The sequence below is a fragment of the Solanum pennellii genome, chromosome 8 (assembly GCF_001406875.1).
Source record: "Solanum pennellii chromosome 8, SPENNV200".
Taxonomy (NCBI): Eukaryota; Viridiplantae; Streptophyta; class Magnoliopsida; order Solanales; family Solanaceae; genus Solanum; species Solanum pennellii.
In genome coordinates this window covers 49025366-49041986 of record NC_028644.1, presented here as the reverse complement: position 1 = coordinate 49041986, position 16621 = coordinate 49025366, and positions in this window count along the sequence as shown.

Sequence of the window (16621 nt, the reverse complement as noted above, 5' to 3'; positions counted from 1 at the left end):
TAAAAGTTACAAAATCTTCTACATTGATAGGCTAGGATGATGAAGGCTCCCCTAAGCATCAAGCTTAATTTATAGAAAAACTAGGTACTTTTTACCGGGAGAAGGCGATAGAATTTAAACAACCTACGTTTTATGGTCATCCACTTCATTGCCTAAAGTAAGTGTATCATATATGTATCAATAGCCTTTATATTTTCATCTTGTTCCAGATACATATTATATCTTGTAATGTTTTTCGTGCTAAGATATGAAGCTCTGTGATCCACCTAGGTGGCTATGATCGGGTAAGATTTTTATTTTGCCTATGTTTTTTACTTTTTTGATTGAATCAAGAACTGCAGAGGATAGTAGTCACATTCCCAAGATGTCCTCAGCTAATCCAAAGCAGTGGGTCAACAATCGGGTGCGATAAGTGAAGGAATTATTTATGGATTAACCATGATTTTGATCACACAACAATATGTAAAGCATTCGTAGATGACTATGTTTCTCTTGCCAAATATCACAGTGTGTACCTTGAGTTTTTAGATAGGGTGTTCTTAATTTATATTTAAGAAATAATGTATCACCGTAGTTTATAGTATGTTTAAAAAAATTAAAGCGTTGGTTGTGCATTTTCTCATGTTACATTATGTTATGAGTCTGTGAGATTAACTTTATGTTATTCCACGTACTTTTGATGATGTACTATAAGCTACTTTTTCACTGTAGGTAACTTAATAAAATTATGGAGGCTTGTGGGAGACTCCTTCAATCCCCCCAAGTACATATTTAGTTGGGCCTGCTTATTTAATTTTTCTTCCTCCATATGTACTATGTAAGGGAGATGTTGTTTGTCTTTGTTTTACTGATGATTTGCCAAGATTATGAAGTACGAGGAATAAGTTGCATGAACAATATATCAGAAGGTGGTAAAAGAACAATTGTTGATGAACTGTATAAAACCTTAATATCCACTCCCCTTTTTTTCCAAATATTTTTTACTTCTCATAGAGTTTAAGAAAGTAAATAATTTTTTTGAATCTTGTAGTGTTGGATTAAAATATCTCATGGTCCACTTATTTTACTTAGAATTATAACAATCTTTTTATAAATAGAGATTTATATGAATTAGGGTGAAATCCATAAAGGAAAATTAATGGTTCATATAAATCGTTAGTGAGAAATGTACCAAAGAAAACCAACGAGTAACATAATCTTTATTGCCTTTTTATGATGAATCATATATTTTTACTATTTCATTGATTAAAAACTTTATCAAATGAATGGTAATTATTTAATGATATGGCACCTGCACATAACTCAACTTCACCTCATTAGTCTAATTTTGCCTCGCCACATTTTTGAGGTAGTGAGCCTTGTGTAGCTCACGCGATTGATAAGCTTAAATTACACCTCCTAAAGAGGTATAAGTGGTTGTATCAAGTAAAGAACCCAAAAACTAGGTTGGGGTCGATCCCAAGAGGAAAATGTTCAAACTTAACTTCAATTCACGATTACTTCTCTTTAGTAATGTCCTTTCAAAAAACTAGTAATTAGGGGGGGGGGGGGTTGTGAAACAAAGTCCTTTAATATTGCTAAATCAAACAATTAACAGGAGTAAATCTTTAGTGTTTATCAAGTTGTGAGAGAAACTAGGGTGTAAGTGTTCCTCGTGGGTTTATAACGTCGTATTCCTAGCTGTAAAAATTCTTCCCTTGTGTTTTGCATGCAAAGTGATAAGTTAGGTATCTCTAAATACTTGGTCCGACATTTAGAGAATTTCACTCCGTATCTTGGTCCGGCTACGTGTGTCTAAGTTACTAACCCTTAACTTTAATTTATATTAAGCATCACATTCGATGTTTGACTTAGTTATTACTTCACACCAATCGAGACTAGCCAATTAGATAGTATTCCACTAAATCTATGTTAATAATTTTTTCCTTTTAAATAACCCCTTGGTCCGGAAAGTGGTAATAAGGCGAGTTCTAACGCATGCACTTTTTAAAAAGACTTCAAAGAGAAAGAAATATCAATGCATGCAACAACCTATTCGAGAATTTTTATTAAGCTAAGTTTACTTTGTTAATCACCCATGGTTCCCACAACCCTAGTTGTGGATTTAGCTTCCCATGCATAGAAAAACACAATTCATTGTTAATAAACAATAAACCATGAACTTACTTTGAAAAATTTGAAGAAAATCAAGAAAATCAACTTGAAACACAAAATTCCCTTGAAAACCAAATCTGGAAATTTGAATTAATGCCCAATTTGCAAAAATAGAACTCCAAGAACAAAACTAAGGAAGTAGTAACAGAATCCAACCCTAAAACTAGGTTTTACACCCTATTTTTAAAAAACATTGTCCTAAAATAAAAGGAATTCAAATAAGGAAATTTGTCCAAAAACGCGGCTACAATCGAAGACCACCACCGATTATCTATAGATGAAATGACGGACCGTCGATTGGCTCCGTAAGTCTAGACTTAGCATATTTTTTTAAGACTTCATCTAGAATCTTCTCTAATATAATTGACGGACCAAAAACACGATCCGTGTATTCACCAACGGTCCATCGATGCTTCTCGTCGTTCCATACTTAACTTTTCTTCAACATTGGGTACTGGAACATTCTCAGATCATATTGATGATTTAACACAACGGTCCGTCGATCCTTTTCTAGCCCACACTTTGTCATAATTTCCACAGTTGCTCTAAGTGCCTGAACCTTCGATCGACGATCACCATCGACGGTCCGTGAATGAGACGACGGACCATCGATGACCCTCCTGGTTCACCTCTGCACTAAATATCCACAACCTTCTGCGTTTTAGTTTTGGACACCTTTCCTGCAAAACAAAGATAAAAACATGATAAAATTACTGCAAAAAAGGCTCTATGCACACACCAATCTTAAGGAAAAAGAATTGAAAGTACCGTGAAACCACGATACATGAACACTCTCAACTTATATTCGTTGTTTGTCCTCAAGCGATGCACTATGACTCAACACAGCACTTTCTGCAAAAGTATCCTCTTGTAACCTTTCAAAATCACTTGGCTATCAATCCCAACTTCTTGTATCTTCAGTGCATGCTTCTACTCTTAGGCTTTATATGCTAACTCATGTGGATCAGACCATGACATGGACTCACCATGCAACGACACCTCTACTCTTTTGCCTCTTGCCAAGGTACAAACTTTCCGATATTACAACTAGTTCCCTCACTTCAAAAGATATCCTCATTTTTCGCATAATGATTTTAACTTTGAGTACAAGAATCATTATTAAACACTTAATCTCAAAACAATTCACACCTAGTTGGTACTTGTCGCCATTGGCTTGCCCTTATTTTCACTACTTAAGTTCACCACATTAGACTTTTCGGATCATGATAGGACTTTCTTAGCTTGTAACGTGGGCTCAGGGTCAAGTATGGCACATATGGGTACATTTTAGTGACTTTTTTCCCTCCTTGACATTACGGCTAAGCATCCCACCTCTATCAATATCTATTATGCCCTACTTTTTCTTTTCTTTTCATCTTTGCCATGATTTCTCCTTTGTTCTTTGTGGAAATGACTCTTACTTCGTCAGCACCATTTTCTCTCTTTCTCGTATTTTTTCATTTTCATTCAATTGATCAAATTTTACTGAGTCCCTTCTTTTTATCACTTTTTTTCTTTTCTTTTCCACATTACTCTTTTCATAACCACTTTTCAAGTCATCACTCATAATTGTAACCCTCAATTTATGGATTTGCCTTGCGTCTAGGCACACATTACCCACAATTGGGTCAGGGCCAAGATGAGGTCAATTTCTGCATTAGCCACCCTCAATTTATGTATTTTGCTTAAGTTGAGGTGGACATGTCCAAGGAGGGACCAGGACCAACACATTATACCCAGGGAAGGTGAGTTGGTGAAGAAAAGAAAGGTCTTTTATAGGCTCAAAATATTTTGATTAACAAGGAATAACAAGTTTATTTGGTTAACTTTACTTTAGGATAGATGTTTGCAAAGTTGAACAAGGGCCTATGATCTTTTCCTAATTATCAAATACAGATTCCTTTTACAGGACAAACCGGAAAAGTTCTAGCTAGGTACCAAAAGTGGAAAAATAAAATTTCCTCACACTCTCTTGACACCTCGTTACCCTAATATATTATTGGTCACCTAGTTTTAGTGTCAGATAAACGGTCATACAGTGGGTGTATCTTATGTCATGATTAGAGCCAACAAATTCAACATTTATTTTACCTATTCATGCAAGCATTTTCTTAGAAGCGAATATCATTTATGTTTAGCAATCATGCTTCATATTTCACTTTCATACTTTGTACAAGTTAACACATGTCGGTTCAACTGTACAGTAATCAATATCTTGAGGGAAAAGAACACATGCAAGAAAACCACCAAAAGAGGATTGTGACTTGGGCTACTCTGACTTAACCCTAACACGCACTTTCCATTTACCCCAGCCCCAACAAAAAAAATGCAATTGTCCCCAATACGTAAAAAATATAAAGAAAAGGTGGTAGGTGAAACAAACCTGAGGCGCATAGCACCGATTATCAATAAGCAAGGGGGTCCGGTTTCACGAAACTCGTACCTCACTAAAGACACCCTCAGTTATGCACATAGCTATATCCACACCATCAGTGTTGCTCCACTCCACAACCTCAAATATGGAACTAGATGCCTCAGCAGCCAACTCTCCAGCCCTGATCTGACGGGTCTCCTCATAATTCATAGAGGCTTTCCCCACAGCCTCAAGATCTGTCCACTCCTTCTTCCTAGCAGGGGCCTCGTCACCCTCAGTGTTGCTGCTGGAATAATACCTCTTGGCACGGTCTTGTGGCTTAGGTTGCGGTGCAGTGGCGGCAGTGAATAGTGCAGCAATCTGGTGCACTCTTGGGTTCGGGTCCCCTCATCTCCATTATGATATCAACATCTTCCCGTAGACTCGCCACAACCTCCTTAAGAGTAGTTAGATTAATGGTTGGGCCTAGGCGGGAAAGAACTCGAAGCTCAAATTCATCAAGGTGCTGGTGAACCGCCTGAATCTTCCGCTCTATCTGGTGAGCCACCTTCTTCTCAATTTGGTCCCCAGCCTTGGCAATGGATTTCTGCATCCAAGGAATGAAGAAAAGTGTCCATCTAAGCCTCTAGCTTCTAGAACCTAGCTATCGGGACCAGAGCTACTAACGGTGGATTACATTGGGAGGAATTGGGTGCTCTACTAGTGCCTGGGGCAGACTCGGCTGATGTGGTATCCATGGGCTCTGAAGTGGCAGGATCATACCCTTGGGTTAACTTTACCGTATCCGCGAAGTTCTCACTCAACGGCTGCAAATAAAATCTAGACCCTCGCCGTGGTGCCGACACATTGGCCTCATCCCTAATGAGACTGATATCCACAGTCCCGGTTGGAGTACGAAGGGATTTACTATTCCAAATGGGCACTCTAGCCTCGCTACATAACTTTAAAATCATACAGGCGAACAGGTAAGTAGTAGAGGTCTTAAAAGCCCTCTCTTGTATCACGGAGATCAACAACTACGCGAAGTCGATCTCAAAATCGGCTACCGGTGTTGATACCATGACAGCTCTATCCTAAGTAAGGATGTTATCTGCTGTCGTGGAGGATAGGCGGTTGCAAAGGTGAGATTGGACTTCTTGATAAGGCCTCAAAGGTGTAATACCCAATCTGCTCCCTCACTGTCAACGGACAGATTTTATGCAAGCCACCTCGTAGTGGACTCTCTCTGCTCTATGGTCATTTGAAATTTGCCTTTATTGACCAAATCCCACCTTTAATTGCACTCTGGAGTAAGGGTATCCCTCATAATACTAATAGGCACACCATACAGAAATCGGAGGATGATAGTGGGAGAAATGTCCACCCGACAGCCTCTAACCAAAACCTCTGTGAGTAGGTCATGTTTGGCAGGTCTCGTCCGATGTCCAAGGCACCTTTGAGATTCCCTACATATGATGCGTATAACTCTCGCACGATTTCCTCTCTATGACCCCACACTCCTAGCAATCCACTCGAGCCTGTGGCGGGTAAACAAGTCATGCACATTAGGTACTGCATGCAGGCTCCCTGTAAGAATTCTTCGCTCGACTGTCACCAACCGATTCATCGCCCCCTTATCATTAAGTAGCTTCGCATCTCTGTATACCTGATACCAGCCATCTACGCACCACCATTTTGGCTCATTAGGAACTAGTGCAGGGACATCAAACTTGGGTGCATAAGCAGACTTTGAACTATGGCCCTCATCAGATGAGCCATGGACGGGCAGGCACCTCTGGGCAAATCGCTCCAAGTGATCCAGAATCGGAGGCAGTGTCCTCATTCTACCCCGTAGGATGGACCGACTTTGAACCTAAAGCCTCTTCGTAGACAGACGCTCTATTGGAGCCCGAGAGAGACCTAGATGGTGTGCCAGTCAGTTTGCGCTCTTCATTAGACTGGGAGGCAGTGACTATATCGCACGCCACCTTCTTGGGGTGCCCCGAGTGTCTCTAGAAGTTTGTATAGGGGTCCGAGTGCCTGGGATCACGTATCCATGATCCCTCTCATGGTCGGATGTGCCAATCATCCAACGGGATGGTGCCACGAACTTGGACCTTCTCCTAGAATAGACGATGTTTGGTGTGGGGGCCATATGTAGCTGGAAAACAACTTTTTAGTCTCATACCAATCATGTTACACAAATAAAACAATCAAAATTGAAACCTCCATCATACAACACATTCTTGTGTAGAATTGCAGTTTAGGTTGACGGGCACTATCAACGGCCCGTTGATGAATCAACGATCACTCGATAGTGTCCGTCGTTGGACACTTGAAAACGTTTTATTTTTCATTCCACTGACCTCTCAGTTTGAAACAACTGACGTGCAGAATGGCTCGTCGATCAATCGATGAACCGTAGTCAACTTCTATCTTTTGACACTTAGAATAATTTTTAATCTATCACAAATCAGGGTTTTAGTTTGAAACAACGGACGTGCAGAATGGCCCATAAATTAATTGAAGGGCCGTAGTCCACTTTCGTCGTCTTAGAGTTCAGCATTTTCAAGTTTATCCATCGACGGTACATCAATCAACCGACAGTCCGTATATAGGGTCTCGTGGTGTTTGTTGGAGAGAGATTTCAGACCTTGTTTTAAAAACACATTTGGAAAACTTTAAGACTTTCATATGTTCACCCATTATTTAACAAAAAGTATAAGACCAATTCTTCATCCTCGGGGTTTCAATTTTGCAGGTTTCTATCTCGGATTACACGGTGCTATTAAACCCTAAGTCGGAAAGTCAACAATCATGTTTTTACACAAATTACACCCCAATCCATTCACTTTATATCATTTTAAAGGGACATAGTACCCATAATATAACAATTTAACATGAAATTTTGTCCCTAAGGCGAGAAACACATACAATTTATTGGTTTCCATTATCAAATGAACGAGAATTCATTAAGCAAAGGGAATTGAAATACTTGAAAAGTGTAGTTGAGTGAATAAGTGGGTGATCATCTCAACAACCAACCTATGTGCTTGTCTTCGAACACCGAACGGAGAAAACTAGAGATACGGAATAGGTTTTGAAAAGGGAGGTTTTCTTTTGGATGTTTGGGGATTTGGGAGTTCTGGAGATAGTGATAAAAATAGAAAGGGAAGATGTGGTAATCTGATGGGAAAGGAAATAAATAAGTTGAGGGAACCGGTTGGGGATAATTTGAAAATATTTTTGTAGGTTATTTGAACATTTTTCTTTTAATATAACGGACCGAGTCTGGTCGGGTCAGTGGTTCTTTGGATCAATGATACCCTGTTGACGGTCCGTAAGTAAGTCGTCGGATCATCGATTAGATCGTTGAATGCACATAGACTTAGACAAAATTTCAACGCATGCCTGGTATCTAGGGACACCATCTACGGCCCATCAATAGGTCCATGGATCTATGTACCAGACCATTTTTTTTCCTAAATTCTTGGGTTTGGTCCCTTCACATTGAACACCCAACACACTAAAAAAATTAACGCGTGAAGATGAGTAAAACAAAACAAAACAATAGAATGAAACTATTCCTTCAAAGAAAAGAAAAACCTATTGTTGGCTAGAGGATGAACCTTTGTTTGCCACCAAATAAGCGCTTGATTTAACATCGCGGCACGACGCACGATCCTTGATTACTCTGACTTCATCAATGCAATATGCTTCAACCACTTCATGGAATATTGAATCTTTTCCCATTGACCATGAACTTTGCACCCTCCTTGTTCATCAACTCAACCGCTCCATATGAGAACATTTTAGTGATAAGGAATGGACTAGTCCGCTTGGACTTGAGTTTTCCTGGAACAAGCGTAGCCTAGAGTTGAATTGAAGAACCAAGTACCCAACCACAAATTCTCGCTTGTCAATTTTTGTCATGGTACTTATTCATCTTCTCTTAGAAGAGGGCTGAACTTTCATATGCTTTTAGGCGAAACTTATCAAGCTCATTTAACCGGTTAAGTCTCTGTTCTACTACTTCATTCCAATCCATCTTCAGTTTCTTCATCGCCCACATAGACTTGTGCTCTAACTCAACAGGAAAGTGACAAGCCTTCCCATATACAAGTTGGTACGGACACATACCTATGGGGGTCTTGCATGCAGTCCAGTAGGATCAAAGAGCTTCATCAAGCCTCCCTGACAAATCCGTTATATTAGAATTTACCATTTTCGACTAGTATTTGCTTGAACTCTCGATTTAAAACCTCAACTTGGCCATAAGTATGTGGATGGTACGGAGTGGCCACATTGTTGCGAACCCCATATTTCTCTAATAGCCCGTTGAACAACTTTTTGCAAATGTTAGATCCCCCATCACTAACAAAAGTCCTAGGTGTGCCAAATCTGGAGAAAATATTCTTTTTCAAGAATGCGGTGAGAGTTTTGCCTTTATTGTTTGAAAGAGTTATCGCTTCCACCTATTTTGACACGTGGTCGATCGCCACAAGTATATATTTAATCCCATAAGAACTCACAAACGGGCCTATAAAATCAATGCCCCATACATCAAACATCTTACTCACTAGAATGGGATTTAAAGGGAGCTCTTGACTCTTTGAAATTCCTCCATCTCTTTGGCACCTATCCCATAACTTGGCGAACTCATGAGCATCTTGGTGAATGGTCAGGCAATAGTACCGACACTACAAAATCTTCTGAGTAGTATGGATACCACTATGATGTCCACAAAAAGGGGAGGAGTGGCATGCCTCCAAAACACTTAGCATCTCCACTTTCGGCATGTAACGACGAATAAGCCCATCAGCAACTCCGGTATTACTAAAACTCACCCAAGAGAATTTTTTAACGTCGTGCATGAACTTCTTCCTCTGAATAAACGACAAGTCCAATGGGACGATATCACTAGCAAGATAATTTGGAAAATCGGCAAACCATGGAATCAAATCATTAGAAGCGGCTAGTACATGCTCATCAGGGAAGGTATCATCAATTTCAACCTTTTCACCCAACTCTCGCATAGCTTCATCATCCAATCTGAACAAGTGATCAGCAACTTTATTTTCGGTCCCTTTCTATCTTTCACCTCAAAATCAAACTCTTGCAAGAGTAGCACCCATCTAATCAAACTTTGTTTCACATCATTCTTTTCCATCAAATACCTCAAAGCAGAGTGGTAAGTGTGCACTATGAATCTCGTGCCAAGAAAATAAGAGCAAAATTTTCAAAAGCAAATACCACCACAAGAAGATCTTGTTCAATCACCGTGTAGTTCTTTTGTGATTCATTTAAGGCCTTACTTGCATAATAGATGGGGTGTAGGATTTTAACCCTTATTTGTCCCAATACAACACCAAGAGAAACCCCACTAGCATCACACATTATCTCAAATGGCTTACTACAATTCTGAAAAATAATTATGGGCGTAGAAACCAATTTCTCCTTCAATTCTCCAAACGCCTTCAGACAAGATTCATAAAAAATAAATTTACATTCCTTATCAAGTAATTTGTACAGAGGATGTGCAATTTTTGTGAAATCTTTGATAAACCTCCTGTAGAAGCCCACATGTCCCAGAAAACTTGTCACACCTTTTATAGAGATGGGTGGAGGAAGTCTCTCTATAACTTCAACTTTCGCTCAATCAACCTCTATCCCATTCTCCGAGATGCGATAGCCTACTCCTATACCTTATTTAACCATAAAGTGACATTTTTCCTAGTTTAGCACAAGATTGCAATCTTCACATCTTTTGAGAACCTCAGCCAAGTGACTCAAACATCGATCAAAAGAGTCGCCAACCACGGAAATGTCATCCATAAACATCTCAATAAGTTCCTCCACCATATGAGAGATTATCGATACCATATATCTCTAGAAAGTCACCAATGCATTACATAACCCAAAAAGCATCCTCTTGAATGCGAACATCCCATAAGGGCAAGTAAATGTGATGTTCTATTGATCCTCAGGGATAATAGAGTTTTGACTGTAACCCGAATAGCCATCAAGAAAACAATTTCATCCTTTTCCTGCGATTCTATCTAAAATCTGATCCATAAAAGCATCGGGAAACGGTCCTTCTCAATCCATGCTTTTAATTTCAGGTAATACATACAAGCACTCCATCCAGTCACCGACCTTACTGGAATAAGCTGGTTCCTCTAATTGGGAACTATTGCCATTCCCCTCTTTTTGGGCACACACTTAACTTGGCATACCCAATTACTGTCTGCATAAGGATATGTGACTGCGGCAACTAACCACTTGATGATCTCCTTCTTCACTACCTCTTGCATAGGTGGATTAAAACGTCTCTAGTGTTCAATACTTGTCTTGTGATTGGATATGAGTTAGATTTTATGTGAAAAAATACCGGGAGTGATCCCAATAATGTCCGCAATAGTGAAACCAATGGCTCGTTTGAACCTCTTCAACATTTCTACCAAACACTCTACTTGTTGCACATCCAAATCCGATGCAATGATCACCATCAAAGTGTCATCTCTTCCTAAGAATAAACACCTCAAATGAGGCGGTAGAGTCTTAAGCTCTAGATTTGGAGCCTCCTCAATAGATGCTCATACGAGTGGAGACTCGTGATGCTTCATATCTAACTCCAATTTCTTTGGTTTTAACTGGCATTCGCCCTCGTCAAGTGCCGCAACCAAAGACCCATACTCTTAAATACCATCACTCCCAAAATTCATGATCACTGCCGCTAGTGCCTCAACACCAAGGCACTCTTGGATTTGTACTTTAGATATACTCTCAACCGTGTAAAATATAGCTGATACCATTTGGATCTCACCACTCTGCTTCATGGACCTACAAATGTTGAATGTTGCTTTTTCATTTTTCAACCTAAACTTCACCTTCCCTTTCTCCATATCAACCAAGGTGTGGCCTGTATCAAGTAACGATCTCCCAAGTATAATAGACACCTCAAAGTCCACCTCACACTCAAGAATCATCAAATCGGCCGAAAATATAAATGACTCCACCTTCACGAGCACATCATGGAGTATCCCAATGGCCTCTTCACTTTTCGATCAACCATTAGTAACTGCATTGTAATGGGCTTTGGGTCACCCAAACCCAATTTCTTGTAAATGGAGAGAGGCATGAGATTTATGCTTGCATAGTGATAACATAGTGCTTCAGCAAAGTGTAATAATCCGATGGTAAATGGAATAGTGAAAGCACCCGGATCTTCCTTGTTTTGCACAAGACACCTTTGTAGCAATAGCACTACAATGCTACATTCGCTCATCATCCTCAAAAGTTATCGATTTATTCTTTGTAACGGTTTCCTTCATGAACTTGGCATGACCAGACATTTTTTCCAAAGCTTTTATCAAAAGGGACATTGATGGAATGTTTTTTCAACATAGTGATAAAATGCCGGTATTTACCATCCACAATCTTCTTCACTAATCTATGAGGGAATGGTGGTGGTGGTCTAGGAATGGGGATCACTTTTTGGGATACCTCTTTTTCTTTCACCGCTTTTCCACCGATTCACCACTAGTTCCCACTACCTTTTCATCATTTCTTACCTCATCTTCTACTATAGACGGCATAGGTGGATCAATGGTTCATTTACCTCCTTGAGTAGTGACTTTTATGCAATGTCCATCAATTTTCGGATTTTGAATGATATTGCTAGGAAGAGTACCTAGTTGACATTGTTTCACAGTAGTAGACAATTGGGTCATTTGTTACTCTAGATGCTTGATTGATACTGCATGTGTATCAACCTTTTGCCTGATATTAGCGAAATCACCTCTCAATTACCTGGCGTGCTCATCACTAGCATAGAACCTCATAATCATCTTTTGCAACATATTTTCAACTCGCGCCATACTACCTACACCATCACTAAGAGAAACATTCCGATTTTTTGACATAACATAGGGCCCACTTCGATCATTTCTGTTACCATAGTTACCCCGGTTGAAGTTGTTGTCACGATTGTAGTTTCCTTCTCGAACATACTGGCCCTTTCTGTTGTAATTTTCACAATTACAACCTTGATTTACTTGACCTTTGTGCCAATTATCCTGATTGGAGCCTTGGGAGTTTGGTCGGAAATTACCCGTCTACTAATTCACTACATAAGTATCATATTCATAGTAGTAGTCATCCACTGACGGTGGTGGTTTAGTCAAGTAATTCATCACATTTAGCTTCTCTGCACCTCCAGTGACATGTTTCAATTCCAACCCAAACTCAATTCTCATTCGATACATCTCTTCACGAATCTCATCTGCGGACGGATTGTGTGTAGCTTGAACTACAAAGTTGTTTGTCCTAGTGTCCGACTTTCTAGTTCTCCAAGCCTTATTGTTGCGAGAGATTTTCTCCAACTTCCCTGCGATCTATGCATGTGTGCACTCACCATAAGAACAACCCACAAAAGTAACAAGTACTACCTTATTATTATCATCTTTTCCCCTATAGAAGTATTCTTTTAAAGACTCAAAATTAATGCGGTAGTTTGGGAGACCTCTCACGAACACAGTAAATCTATCCCAAGAGCTACTCACCAACTTCCCAGGTAGTTCCACAAAGTTGTTAACTCTATATTTATGGTTGAGCTTTTTGGACACCGGGTAATACCATGATAGAAACACATCCCTTAACTGATCCCATGTATAGATAGAATTATAGGGCAACTCAGTAAATCATATTGCGGCCTCTCCCGTAAGCAAAAGAGGGAAAACTATTATCCCGATGACGTTCATGTCCAAGTCCTGCTTCCTTACAAAACTCTTTTGTACCGACCATATTTTGTCAATGTAAGCATGTGGATCTAAGACTGTTGCCCTGAAAACAAGTCCCTCGCAGTGAGTATCTGCATCAAACTACTAGTCATCACGAACATGTGACCCGGCGGTAGCGGAGGTAGGACAAGAGGCCCATCAGAATCAGTGATGTTAATATTTCCCTTATTGAACTCATGAGTGTGTGGGACGGGAGGTTCCATCCTCAAAGCATCGTCAACTGGATTTTCCAAAACCACTTGATTATGACCATCAACTAGTGGACGAGGCTGATCCCATCACCTAGATTAGTTGGTTTTTCTTATTCAATCTTTAGAGTGTTCAGTTCAGTTCAGAATTGAATGGAAGTGTTGGTTATCCTGATCTCCGTGTACTTCGCATAAACTAGAGTTAGCTCTGAGAGAAACAAAAACAAAAGAAAAAGTAAATTTAGGAAATTGTTGACTAAAATTCAGTAATATTAAAAAAATTTATTCTAAAATCCACTTTCCCAGCAGCGGCCCCAAAATTTGATATGTTGAAATTACACCTCCCTAAAGAGGAATAAGCTGTCGTATCAAGTAAAGAGTCCAACAATTAGGTTGGGGTCGATACCATAAGGAAAAAGGTTCAGACTTTACCTCAATGTACGATTCCTTCTATGTATTCAAGTCCTTTACGAAAACTAGTAATTATGGGGGGTTTGTGAAATAAAAGACTTTTAATATTGCTAAATCAAACAAGTAACAGGAGTAAATCGTTTGTGTTTATCTAGTTGTGAGACAAATAGAGTTTATGTGTTCCCTATAGTTACATAACGTCAAATTCCTAGCTATACCAATTCTTCCCTAGTGTTTTACATGAAAAGTGATAAGTTAGGTATCTCTAAATCCTTGGTCCGGCATTTAAAGAATTTCACCTCATACCTTGGTCCGGCTATCTGTGTCTAAGTTACTAACCCTTATCTTTGCTTTAAATTAAGTATCACATTCGATGTTTGGCTTAGTTATTAGTTCGCACAAATCAAGACTAGCCTATTAGTTAGTATTCCAATAAATTTATGTTGATAATACTTTTCGTATTAACCACTCCCTTGGTCCGGTAAGTAGTAATAAGGAGAGTTGTAATGCGTGCACTCGTTTAAAAGACTTCTAAGCAAAAGAATTATCAATGCATGCAATAACCTATTCAAGAATTGTTAGTAAGCTAGATTTACTTTGTTAATTGCACATGGTTCCCACAACCCTCGTTGTGGATTTAGTTACCCATCCATAGAAGAACACAATACATATTTAATAAACAATAAATCATGAACTTACTTTGACAAATTCAAAGATAATCCAGAAAATCAACTTCAAACCATAAAATTCACTTGAAAATCAAATCCGCAAATTTGAATTAATGCCCAAGATGCAAAAAAAATATCCAAAAACAAAACTAACAAATTAGTAATAGAATCCAACCACAAAAACAAGGGTTTACACCCTATTTATATGAAAACATTGTCCTAATATAAAAGGAATTCAAATAATGAAAGTTTTTCAAAAAATGTGGCTTCAGTCGACGACACCCATACACGGCCCGTCGATTGCCTCCATAGTCCAGACTTAGAATTTTTTTTAAGCCTTCAACTAGCATCTTATCTGATCTAATCGACGGACCAACAACCCGATGAGTCAATTCACCTACTGTCCGTTGATGCTTCTCGTCGTTCCATACATAATATTTTTTCAACATATGGTACTAGGATATTCTTTGATCACATAGACGATATAAGAGGACGGTCCTTCGATCAATCGACGGTGATCGACGGACCGTCGATCCTTTTGTAGCCCCACACTTGATAAGAATTGTAACGACCAGAATCTCAACCCCATACGAGTCTAGTGTTGTTAGCCTCTTAGAGGTCGCAGACAAACCTACATACGTCATTCTTACTTCATCTAGGTTAATTTTAGCGAAAAATTTGATCTTTTAGGTTTCCTTATATCATGATAAACATTTTAAACATAACATCATGGGCGTTCACAAATCAACCATCTAATATATAGATAATCAAATGAAAAAAACAGTTCATAATTGGGGAACTTGAACTTTAACCGACATAGATCATGTGAGCATCATAAAATCCAGTGTCTCCCCCACACCGAAAAGGGGTGGAATCACCAACCTATTGGTAGTATAGGTTCAAAGACTAGGATATAATAAGGAGACCCATACCCGACATACCGGACAGTCTCATTTCATGAGAGTTACGTGTACCTCCGCCCTTCGGAAAGAAGGGATCATCGCTCATATCTAGTCTATCGATGCTCATTATAAAGTTCTATTACATTCAACTCATACGTCATGAAAGCTTGCTTCTTGTATGAGGACATCATAGCTCAATAGATGCTTTCTCATATCATCATTCATATTAAGTGTGTTAATCTCAATACTTTCATTAGAGTTTTCATAGAGACTGGTCTCTACATTAACTTTACACTCTCATAGGTGAGTACGTTTTGGTAACATTTACTTAGGCTTATTTGAGATTGATCTTATATTTAACATTAGCCTCATATAAGGTTGTCACCACATTAATTAACATTAGCACATTTGCTCTTCATAATTACTCACCCCTTTTTACGTGAATGTTCGTTTCATCATATGCCAATGCACTTGCCCATTTAGTGTGTTTCACACTCTTACTTAACCCTACTAGGATATCATTCATCATTTCATTGTTTATTTCATCATGTGCCAATGCACTTGACCATTTAGTGTGTTTTACACTCTTACTTAGCCCTTCTAGGGGTACATCATTTCATTACATAGATCTTAGGTTCACTTATTTTTAAACGTATGCTAGACTTATGGGTCTATAAATACAAGTCATGAGGCTTTTTTCATAGTTCGTTTATGTGATTCTTATCTTCCTAAGATTATATGGCACAAGACTTATGCATCTTGTATGTATGACAAGATCTCCATTTCGATCTAAGTAGGCAGCATTATTCTTGAATATTTAATTCACAATGACTTATGTATCAATACGTAACTTGGTCAAGGGAACCCGGTTTTAAATCCCTTGGACAACACTTACAATTTTCAACTATTTTATTTTTTGGTCCACACGGCTTGGGGACCCAATATCAAGCCGCAACACCTTTATTTTCTTGTAATTTCATTTATTTACATTTTTTCTTTTTTTGGCTGAGGGGTTGTGGGATTGACCCCCCACAGCCCCTTTTTATTTTAATTTCTCTTTTCATGGCTTTTTTCAAGTTGATCATGAGGTTGTGGGATTGAACCCCCACAACCTCACTTTATTTTTCATTTAGCTCTCCTTTTT